The sequence below is a fragment of the Mus musculus genome, chromosome 1 (assembly GCF_000001635.26).
Source record: "Mus musculus strain C57BL/6J chromosome 1, GRCm38.p6 C57BL/6J".
NCBI lineage: Eukaryota > Metazoa > Chordata > Mammalia > Rodentia > Muridae > Mus > Mus musculus.
The window spans coordinates 33,012,010-33,023,836 of record NC_000067.6 but is presented as its reverse complement, the minus strand read 5'-3'; positions in this window follow the sequence as shown (position 1 = coordinate 33,023,836).

Below are 11,827 nucleotides of genomic sequence, written 5' to 3'. Positions count from 1 at the left end.
CATTGGACAGATCACAGGGTCCCCAAATGAAGGAGCTAGAGAAAGGACCCAAGGAACTGAAGGGGTTTGCAACCCCATGGGATGAACAACAATACGAACTAACCAGTGCCCCCAGAGCTCCCTGTGACTAAACCACCAACCAAAGAAAACACATGGTGGGACTCTTTGTAGCAGAGGATGGCCTAGTCGGTCATCAATTGGAGAAGAGGCCGTTGGTCCTGTGAAGGTTCTATGTCTCAGTATAGTGGAATGCCAGGGCTAGGAAGTGGGAATGAGTGGGTTGGTTGGTGAGCAGGAGGAGGGGGGGATGGAATACGGGGTTTTTGGAGGGAAAAGGGGAATAGAAAAGGGGATAACATTTGAAATGTAAATAAATAAAATATCTAATAAAAATAAATTAAAACAAGAAAATACTCTTGAATAGTAAAACACTATCATAAAGTCCTACTTGCACAAATCAGGTTGCTGCCTTTTGCATTCAGCACTACTGTTTTAGAATATAAATTCTTAGGAAGCAAAGATTAGGGAAGCTTTGATTAACTTTTACAAAATCGCCTTGTGTTTATGCACACAGCAAGCACATAAAGAGAGCCTATGGAAAGCAAAGGTTGGTATTGGGAAGTCCAAGCCAACCCTCCCATTGAGGACCGTTTGTTTAAATAATTGAAGGGTCTTCCTTCCCTAATTTAGGGTTAGTTAGTTTGAAGAAAGACAGGGTGGCATACAACCATTGTGTAAACATGTCCCGATTCACCTTTAAACTTGTAGAGCCAGTCAACCACTAGGGGGCTCACTAGGCCTTTTTTTTTTTTTTTTTTTTTTTAAAAAAAGCAGCCAGCCTTGCCTCAAGTTGGGAAGGTGAAGAAGAGGCCATCTTGGATGTTTGACATCTTTATTGTCTAGCCATGGCTCCCCTCTTTTTCTGTCTGCCTGTCAGGCTATCGGAAAAAAGCCTTCTTCGTTTGCTATTTTCATCATGATCTGCCTTCAAGATGCTTTTATTACTAGCTGCTGTTTCCAAATTTCTCAAAAATATTACTCTTCTCTTGTGCAGACTGCAGAGATCATACCCGACAACGAAATGCCCAAGGGAAGTACAAGCGTGCCTGTCATAGCTCTTTAGCCTCCTGACATAATACATTCATTAGTGTTACACCTCTTGCATGTGTGGTTGTACCACAGTTTGATGAATTCTGACCTAATTTACTTAGTGACACCTAGCTTGCAGAGAAATATTTTTGTCTTATTACCCGAGAACAGCTACCTAATGAAACAATTAATCACCTTCTAAATCAAACCGAATTCTCAATTAATAAGACTGAAGAAATGGAAAATACAGGTGCTACATCTTGAAAGTGGAAATGCGTGAAACAAAGAGCTAGTCCAACTCAGTGAATAGGTATTGGTAATAAAAGTAATAGTAATAATGCTACTGATAATTGCCTGTTTCTAGAAGAATGGATTTGCCATTCATAGTAAAGACTAGATGGGAATCATTTGCTTAGAATGAAGATTATGTTCAAAATTCTCCATATACAGCTTTTCAATAAGTATAAAAGGAAAACATGGTAGTGAATTATATATTACATATAATAATATTACATATATTATGTTATATATTAACAAAATGATTTATTATATATTAATACAGTATATAATATAGTATATCTAATATTAATAATGTATGTAATTATATATCAATATAATTGATAATGTACTATATATTAACATTACATATGTCTATATAATATATATGTAATGTTAATATATACTATTATATATTATATAATATATAACATGTACACATTTGTATATACTTGTACGTGTATATGTATATCAATGTCTATATCTATATTTATATACTATAATAGCATGCAGAATAGCATGAGAAATTACAGATAGCACTGACCACTTTTTTTTTAAGGAAGCATAATTGAAGTAAGGAGAGGATGTAATACAAACAATTTAAGTTTATCCCTTACCAACTTACAAATAAATGAGACTCAGACTATGGTTATTTTATTTGGCTTTGACAATTACTGGTGGATAAGCCCTAATTTACTTTTTTTTTTGTTTTTTGTTTTCTGTTTTTTGTTTTTGTTCTTTTTTGGTTTGTTTTTTGTTTTTTGTTTTTCAAGGCAGGGTTTTTCTGTATTGCCCTGTGTCCTGGAGCTCACTCTGTAGACCAGGCTGGCCTTTAACTCAGAAATCTGCCTGCCTCTGCCTCCCAAGTACTGGGATTAAAGGCATGCGCCACTGATGCGCAGCCCCTAATCTACTCTTCTAACTGCTGGCCTGGCTACCTCTCAATAGATGTGCCTAGATGCTTGCTGCTTCTCTTGGCCATGTGTTCATCGTCAATCTCCCCTCATGGCGGCTTCCTTTCTCTTCCTCCCTTCTTCCTTCTCCAACAAGGTCACTCCAAACCCACCTACCACTAATCCCTCCAGTAATTGGCTGTACCCAATTTTATTTAACCAATAGTTTTAAATCAAAGCACAAGATTTGCACAACCAAAGCTTGTAAACGTGAGAAGTCACTTGCAGGTCTAGACCTTTGGGTATAGAATTTAGTATTATACTACATAGTAACAGATCAAATCTCAATAAAAGGGAGAGATGAAGTAACCAAAGCTAGAGATGTATGAAAAAGTAAAAGCCTTAGGAAACCCATCACATTTTAAGCTAATAAAAAAAAATAAAAATTAAAAGGGTAGTGGAGATGACTCAGTGGAAAAAGGTACCTGGTTGCAAGCCTTACAACTCGAGTAACAAGTAGATAGGTAGGAGAGTGGGATTTGGTGTGAGGCTGGTTTCCTGGTAGAACTGAGCATCCCTGAGTGTGGGCTTGAACTAGGGTGGGGAGCATGGGATAAAGTGCATTTGTCTGGTGGTTACAAGGCTTGACTCCTGCGCTGGTTCTCCTTACAATCTGTGCTACTTCCAGCTTATTATTTACACTTTATTAGTTTTGAGTTTCATTTTCTATGAAATAAGTGGAAATGCAAAAAAATTCTAAGTATTACTAACATCTTAAAAACTAATTCTATGGTCATAAAATCTGAGTCTTATCCAAAGTCTTACCATATAGTTGAAAGAACAAACTTGTTTAGAGAACTTTAGACGTAAGTTGCAAAAAAAAAAAATCATTGATGGTTAATTGGTAACTTAGCATCTATAGCTACCGAATAAATTATGGAGAAAGATGAAAATACACTCTATTAAAAATGATTTCTTGCCAGACTAGTGGTGCCCACCATTAATCCCAGTACTTGGGAGGCAGAAACAGAGACAGGCAGATCTCTGTGAGCTCAAGGCTAACTTAGTCTAGATAATGGTTTCCAAACCAGTCTGCATGCGTGGTGAGAACCCCATCCCCAAATAAAATACTTATTAACATGATGACAGTAACAACCCAGCAGAACAGTCACTTGGACAAGTGATGCATTTCATACATGAATTCTTTAACAGGGGGAAACAAATACTTATTTGAGATTTTGCTTACCTACTTTTTAAAAGCTATGCTTGCACATAAATGGAAATGTTTTGTAGAAAAGCACTAAGACTCGTTTTACCTCTATTTAAAAGGAAATTATAGAAGAGAGGAAGATATAGGATTAAGTTTGGTTGAGGAGATCTTGGTCCGGGACCCGCCGAACTTAGGAAATTAGTCTGAACAGGTGAGAGGGTGCGCCAGAGATCCCGACAGCTTCTGGAACAGGCGGAAGCACAGAGGCGCTGAGGCAGCACCCTGCGTGGGCCGGGGACAGCCGGCCACCTTCCGGACCAGAGGACAGGTGCCCACCCGGCTGGGGAGGCGGCCTAAGCCACAGCAGCAGCGGTCGCCATCTTGGTCCGGGACCCGCCGAACTTAGGAAATTAGTCTGAACAGGTGAGAGGGTGCGCCAGAGAACCTGACAGCCTCTGGAACAGGCAGAAGCACAGAGGGGCTGAGGCAGCACCCTGTGTGGGCCGGGGACAGCCGGCCACCTTCCGGACCGGAGGACAGGTGCCCGCCGGCTGGGGAGGCGACCTAAGCCACAGCAGCAGCGGTCGCCATCTTGGTCCGGGACCCGCCGAACTTAGGAAATTAGTCTGAACAGGTGAGAGGGTGCGCCAGAGAACCTGACAGCTTCTGGAACAGGCGGAAGCACAGAGGCGCTGAGACAGCACCCTGCGTGGGCCGGGGACAGCCGGCCACCTTCCGGACCAGAGGACAGGTGCCCACCCGGCTGGGGAGGCGGCCTAAGCCACAGCAGCAGCGGTCGCCATCTTGGTCCGGGACCCGCCGAACTTAGGAAATTAGTCTGAACAGGTGAGAGGGTGCGCCAGAGAACCTGACAGCCTCTGGAACAGGCAGAAGCACAGAGGCGCTGAGGCAGCACCCTGTGTGGGCCGGGGACAGCCGGCCACCTTCCGGACCAGAGGACAGGTGCCCGCCCGGCTGGGGAGGCGACCTAAGCCACAGCAGCAGCGGTCGCCATCTTGGTCCCGGGACTCCAAGGAACTTAGGAATTTAGTCTGCTTAGGTGAGAGTCTGTACCACCTGGGAACTGCCAAAGCAACACAGTGTCTGAGAAAGGTCCTGTTTTGGGCCTTCTTCTTCGGCCAGGAGGAGGTCCAAATACAAGATATCTGCGCACCTTCCCTGTAAGAGAGCTTGCCAGCAGAGAGTGCTCTGAGCACTGAAACTCAGAGGAGAGAATCTGTCTCCCAGGTCTGCTGATAGACGGTAACAGAATCACCAGAAGAACAATCTCTAAACAGAGTCAACTATAACTACTAACTCCAGAGATTACCAGATGGCGAAAGGTAAACGGAGGAATCTTACTAACAGGAACCAAGACCACTCACCATCACCAGAACCCAGCACACCCACTTGGCCCAGTCCAGGGAACCCCAACACACCTGAGAACCTAGACCTAGATTTAAAAGCATATCTCATGATGATGGTAGAGGACATCAAGAAGGACTTTAATAAATCACTTAAAGAAATACAGGAGAACACTGCTAAAGAGTTACAAGTCCTTAAAGAAAAACAGGAAAACACAATCAAACAGGTAGAAGTCCTTACAGAAAAAGAGGAAAAAACATACAAACAGGTGATGGAAATGAACAAAACCATACTAGACCTAAAAAGGGAAGTAGACACAATAAAGAAAACTCAAAGCGAGGCAACACTAGAGATAGAAACCCTAGGAAAGAAATCTGGAACCATAGATTTGAGCATCAGCAACAGAATACAAGAGATGGAAGAGAGAATCTCAGGTGCAGAAGATTCCATAGAGAACATCGGCACAACAATCAAAGAAAATGGAAAATGCAAAAAGATCCTAACTCAAAATATCCAGGAAATCCAGGACACAATAAGAAGACCAAACGTACGGATAATAGGAGTGGATGAGAATGAAGATTTTCAACTCAAAGGTCCAGCAAACATCTTCAACAAAATTATTGAAGAAAACTTCCCAAATCTAAAGAATGAGATGCATATGAACATACAAGAAGCCTACAGAACTCCAAATAGACTGGACCAGAAAAGAAATTCCTCCCGACACATAATAATCAGAACATCAAATGCATTAAATAAAGATAGAATACTAAAAGCAGTAAGGGAAAAAGGTCAAGTAACATATAAAGGCAAGCCTATCAGAATTACACCAGATTTTTCACCAGAGACTATGAAAGCCAGAAGAGCCTGGACAGATGTTATACAGACACTAAGAGAACACAAACTGCAGCCCAGGCTACTATACCCAGCCAAACTCTCAATTATCATAGAGGGAGAAACCAAAGTATTCCACGACAAAACCAAATTCACGCATTATCTCTCCACGAATCCAGCCCTTCAAAGGATAATAACAGAAAAAAACCAATACAAGAACGGGAACAACGCCCTAGAAAAAACAAGAAGGTAATCCCTCAACAAACCTAAAAGAAGACAGCCACAAGAACAGAATGCCACCTTTAACAACTAAAATAACAGGAAGCAACAATTACTTTTCCTTAATATCTCTTAACATCAATGGTCTCAACTCGCCAATAAAAAGACATAGACTAACAAACTGGCTACACAAACAAGACCCAACATTTTGCTGCTTACAGGAAACTCATCTCAGAGAAAAAGATAGACACTACCTCAGAATGAAAGGCTGGAAAACAATTTTCCAAGCAAATGGTATGAAGAAACAAGCAGGAGTAGCCATCCTAATATCTGATAAGATTGACTTCCAACCCAAAGTCATCAAAAAAGACAAGGAGGGACACTTCATTCTCATCAAAGGTAAAATCCTCCAAGAGGAACTCTCAATTCTGAATATCTATGCTCCAAATACAAGAGCAGCCACATTCACTAAAGAAACTTTAGTAAAGCTCAAAGCACACATTGCGCCTCACACAATAATAGTGGGAGACTTCAACACACCACTTTCACCAATGGACAGATCATGGAAACAGAAACTAAACAGGGACACACTGAAACTAACAGAAGTGATGAAACAAATGGATCTGACAGATATCTACAGAACATTTTTCCCTAAAACAAAAGGATATACCTTCTTCTCAGCACCTCATGGTACCTTCTCCAAAATTGACCACATAATAGGTCACAAATCAGGCCTCAACAGATTCAAAAATATTGAAATTGTCCCATGTATCCTATCAGATCACCATGCACTAAGGCTGATCTTCAATAACAAAATAAATAACAGAAAGCCAACATTCACATGGAAACTGAACAACACTCTTCTCAATGATACCTTGGTCAAGGAAGGAATAAAGAAAGAAATTAAAGACTTTTTAGAGTTTAATGAAAATGAAGCCACAACGTACCCAAACCTTTGGGACACAATGAAAGCATTTCTAAGAGGGAAACTCATAGCTATGAGTGCCTTCAAGAAAAAACGGGAGAGAGCACATACTAGCAGCTTGACAACACATCTAAAAGCTCTAGAAAAAAAGGAAGCAAATTCACCCAAGAGGAGTAGACGGCAGGAAATAATCAAACTCAGGGGTGAAATCAACCAAGTGGAAACAAGAAGAACTATTCAAAGAATTAACCAAACGAGGAGTTGGTTCTTTGAGAAAATCAACAAGATAGATAAACCCTTAGCTAGACTCACTAAAGGGCACAGGGACAAAATCCTAATTAACAAAATCAGAAATGAAAAGGGAGACATAACAACAGATCCTGAAGAAATCCAAAACACCATCAGATCCTTCTACAAAAGGCTATACTCAACAAAACTGGAAAACCTGGACGAAATGGACAAATTTCTGGACAGATACCAGGTACCAAAGTTGAATCAGGATCAAGTTGACCTTCTAAACAGTCCCATATCCCCTAAAGAAATAGAAGCAGTTATTAATAGTCTCCCAGCCAAAAAAAGCCCAGGACCAGACGGGTTTAGTGCAGAGTTCTATCAGACCTTCAAAGAAGATCTAACTCCAGTTCTGCACAAACTTTTTCACAAGATAGAAGTAGAAGGTATTCTACCCAACTCATTTTATGAAGCCACTATTACTCTGATACCTAAACCACAGAAAGATCCAACAAAGATAGAGAACTTCAGACCAATTTCTCTTATGAACATCGATGCAAAAATCCTTAATAAAATTCTCGCTAACCGAATCCAAGAACACATTAAAGCAATCATCCATCCTGACCAAGTAGGTTTTATTCCAGGGATGCAGGGATGGTTTAATATACGAAAATCCATCAATGTAATCCATTATATAAACAAACTCAAAGACAAAAACCACATGATCATCTCGTTAGATGCAGAAAAAGCATTTGACAAGATCCAACACCCATTCATGATAAAAGTTCTGGAAAGATCAGGAATTCAAGGCCAATACCTAAACATGATAAAAGCAATCTACAGCAATCCAGTAGCCAACATCAAAGTAAATGGAGAGAAGCTGGAAGCAATCCCACTAAAATCAGGGACTAGACAAGGCTGCCCACTTTCTCCCTACCTTTTCAACATAGTACTTGAAGTATTAGCCAGAGCAATTCGACAACAAAAGGAGATCAAGGGGATACAAATTGGAAAAGAGGAAGTCAAAATATCACTTTTTGCAGATGATATGATAGTATATATAAGTGACCCTAAAAATTCCAACAGAGAACTCCTAAACCTGATAAACAGCTTCGGTGAAGTAGCTGGATATAAAATTAACTCAAACAAGTCAATGGCCTTTCTCTACACAAAGAATAAACAGGCTGAGAAAGAAATTAGGGAAACAACACCCTTCTCAATAGCCACAAATAATATAAAATATCTCGGCGTGACTCTAACGAAGGAAGTGAAAGATCTGTATGATAAAAACTTCAAGTCCCTGAAGAAAGAAATTAAAGAAGATCTCAGAAGATGGAAAGATCTCCCATGCTCATGGATTGGCAGGACCAACATTGTAAAAATGGCTATCTTGCCAAAAGCAATCTACAGATTCAATGCAATCCCCATTAAAATTCCAACTCAATTCTTCAACGAATTAGAAGGAGCAATTTGCAAATTCATCTGGAATAACAAAAAACCGAGGATAGCAAAAACTCTTCTCAAGGATAAAAGAACCTCTGGTGGAATCACCATGCCTGACCTAAAGCTTTACTACAGAGCAATTGTGATAAAAACTGCATGGTACTGGTATAGAGACAGACAAGTGGACCAATGGAATAGAATTGAAGACCCAGAAATGAACCCACACACCTATGGTCACTTGATCTTCGACAAGGGAGCCAAAACCATCCAGTGGAAGAAAGACAGCATTTTCAACAATTGGTGCTGGCACAACTGGTTGTTATCATGTAGAAGAATGCGAATCGATCCATACTTATCTCCTTGTACTAAGGTCAAATCTAAGTGGATCAAGGAACTTCACATAAAACCAGAGACACTGAAACTTATAGAGGAGAAAGTGGGGAAAAGCCTTGAAGATATGGGCACAGGGGAAAAATTCCTGAACAGAACAGCAATGGCTTGTGCTGTAAGATCGAGAATTGACAAATGGGACCTAATGAAACTCCAAAGTTTCTGCAAGGCAAAAGACACTGTCTATAAGACAAAAAGACCACCAACAGACTGGGAAAGGATCTTTACCTATCCTAAATCAGATAGGGGACTAATATCCAACATATATAAAGAACTCAAGAAGGTGGACCTCAGAAAATCAAATAACTCCCTTAAAAAATGGGGCTCAGAACTGAACAAAGAATTCTCACCTGAGGAATACCGAATGGCAGAGAAGCACCTGAAAAAATGTTCAACATCCTTAATCATCAGGGAAATGCAAATCAAAACAACCCTGAGATTCCACCTCACACCAGTGAGAATGGCTAAGATCAAAAATTCAGGTGACAGCAGATGCTGGCGAGGATGTGGAGAAAGAGGAACACTCCTCCATTGTTGGTGGAATTGCAGGCTTGTACAACCACTCTGGAAATCAGTCTGGCGGTTCCTCAGAAAATTGGACATAGTACTACCGGAGGATCCAGCAATACCTCTCCTGGGCATATATCCAGAAGAAGCCCCAACTGGTAAGAAGGACACATGCTCCACTATGTTCATAGCAGCCTTATTTATAATAGCCAGAAACTGGAAAGAACCCAGATGCCCCTCAACAGAGGAATGGATACAGAAAATGTGGTACATCTACACAATGGAGTACTACTCAGCTATTAAAAAGAATGAATTTATGAAATTCCTAGCCAAATGGATGGACCTGGAGAGCATCATCCTGAGTGAGGTAACACAATCACAAAGGAACTCACACAATATGTACTCACTGATAAGTGGATACTAGCCCAAAACCTAGGATACCCACGATATAAGATACAATTTCCTAAACACATGAAACTCAAGAAAAATGAAGACTGAAGTGTGGACACTATGCCCCTCCTTAGAAGTGGGAACAAAACACCCATGGAAGGAGTTACAGAAACAAAGTTTGGAGCTGAGATGAAAGGATGGACCATGTAGAGACTGCCATATCCAGGGATCCACCCCATAATCAGCATCCAAACGCTGACACCATTGCATATACTAGCAAGATTTTATCGAAAGGACCCAGATGTAGCTGTCTCTTGTGAGACTATGCCGGGGCCTAGCAAACACAGAAGTGGATGCTCACAGTCAGCTAATGGATGGATCACAGGGCTCCCAATGGAGGAGCTAGAGAAAGTACCCAAGGAGCTAAAGGGATCTTCAACCCTATAGGTGGAACAACACTATGAACTAACCAGTACCCCTGAGCTCTTGACTCTAGCTGCATATGTATCAAAAGATGGCCTAGTCGGCCATCACTGGAAAGAGAGGCCCATTGGACACGCAGACTTTGTGTGCCCCGGTACAGGGGAACGCCAGGGCCAAAGGGGGGGAGTGGGTGGGTAGGGGAGTGGGGGTGGGTGGGTAAGGGGGACTTTTGGTATAGCATTGGAAATGTAAATGAGCTAAATACCTAATAAAAAATGGAAAAAAAAAAAATAAAAGGAAATTATAACAAGATTATACTGAAACTGAATTGAAAGCGAGCATGCTGTATGTGTTCAACTCCTTAAAGATAGGTTAGACTGAAGACTCTCTTTATAGCCAACCCTTATGTGAATGCTTAAAAAGTATGACTAGAGAGAAAATCAGGAATTTCTCAGAGGAAAACCAACTTTTACTATACTGAACTGAGGTGGTAGAAACAGTTGCACAACAGCTTAATCTCTGTGACAAGCCCCATATTCCATGATAATGGCTGGCCCTGCCTGGTACCATTGCCAAGTTGCCAGGCCACACAGCTGAGAATATTATACTTGCATTTCAGATATAATGGATGTAGCAATGATGCTTTGAACTATTTGATATCCATTTCAATTTACTAAAAGGGACTGTTCATTATTATATAAAGTCTACATTTAAAAAAGTAATGCAGAGGAATGAGTGGAAAGGAAATCCTTTTATTAGAGAATTATGTAAGTAGAGATTAAAAATATTGCTCAAAGAAAGCAAACATAGAAAGTGATGAAAAATGAAATTTAATTTTAAAGTCATCTACAGAGGAGTCAAGGATATTTGCCAGTATCAGGTGCCCTAAACCTTATGACTAAACTTCTCAGAAAGAGGGTGCAGTTGAGTCTTCTTTCTCGAAATGCTTCAACTGGAGTGGGGGCTATCCCAAAAGCTGTTGTATGTGGGATTTGTTCTTTTAGTTGGGGTGCCTTGGCAGACCTCAGTGGGAGAGGATGCACCTAGCCCTAAATGAGAAATATAGCTATTTTACAAAACAGTGTAAAAGATGTTGAACATAAACTCACGGATTAAGAGTATTGTACATTAACATTTAATCACACAATGATGCTTATGTAGTTATCATTTTTCTCATCTTATATATACAGAAGCTTAATGTTGAAAGTTTGAAGTAATAACCATGGGTCAAGCAGCTATAGTGTGGTAAAGTTGGTTTGTAAATTCAAGCACATGTTTTTAGAGTCTAGGGGCTTTGCAGTTCTTTCATTGTAATCTGTTATCTTCCCTAATAAACATTTATCTCTTCTCTCCTACTGTGACAGCTCCTTGCTCTCTGAGCAATACCTTTGACAGTAGATACTGGGACATGGAGAAGAAAGCCTAAAGAGTACCATCATCAGTAGTGATGTTGTTTTAAATCATCTATTCACTTTTACTGAATAATTTACAGTTGTATTCATGTGGCATTTCACCCTCACAGATCTCTAACAATACACACTCTGTATACCACTTCAATATTATTATCTATACCTACCACAGTTGCCTAATATAAGTCAATATCCAGCAAAGGGCAAAGTTTCCCAATTGTTCTTA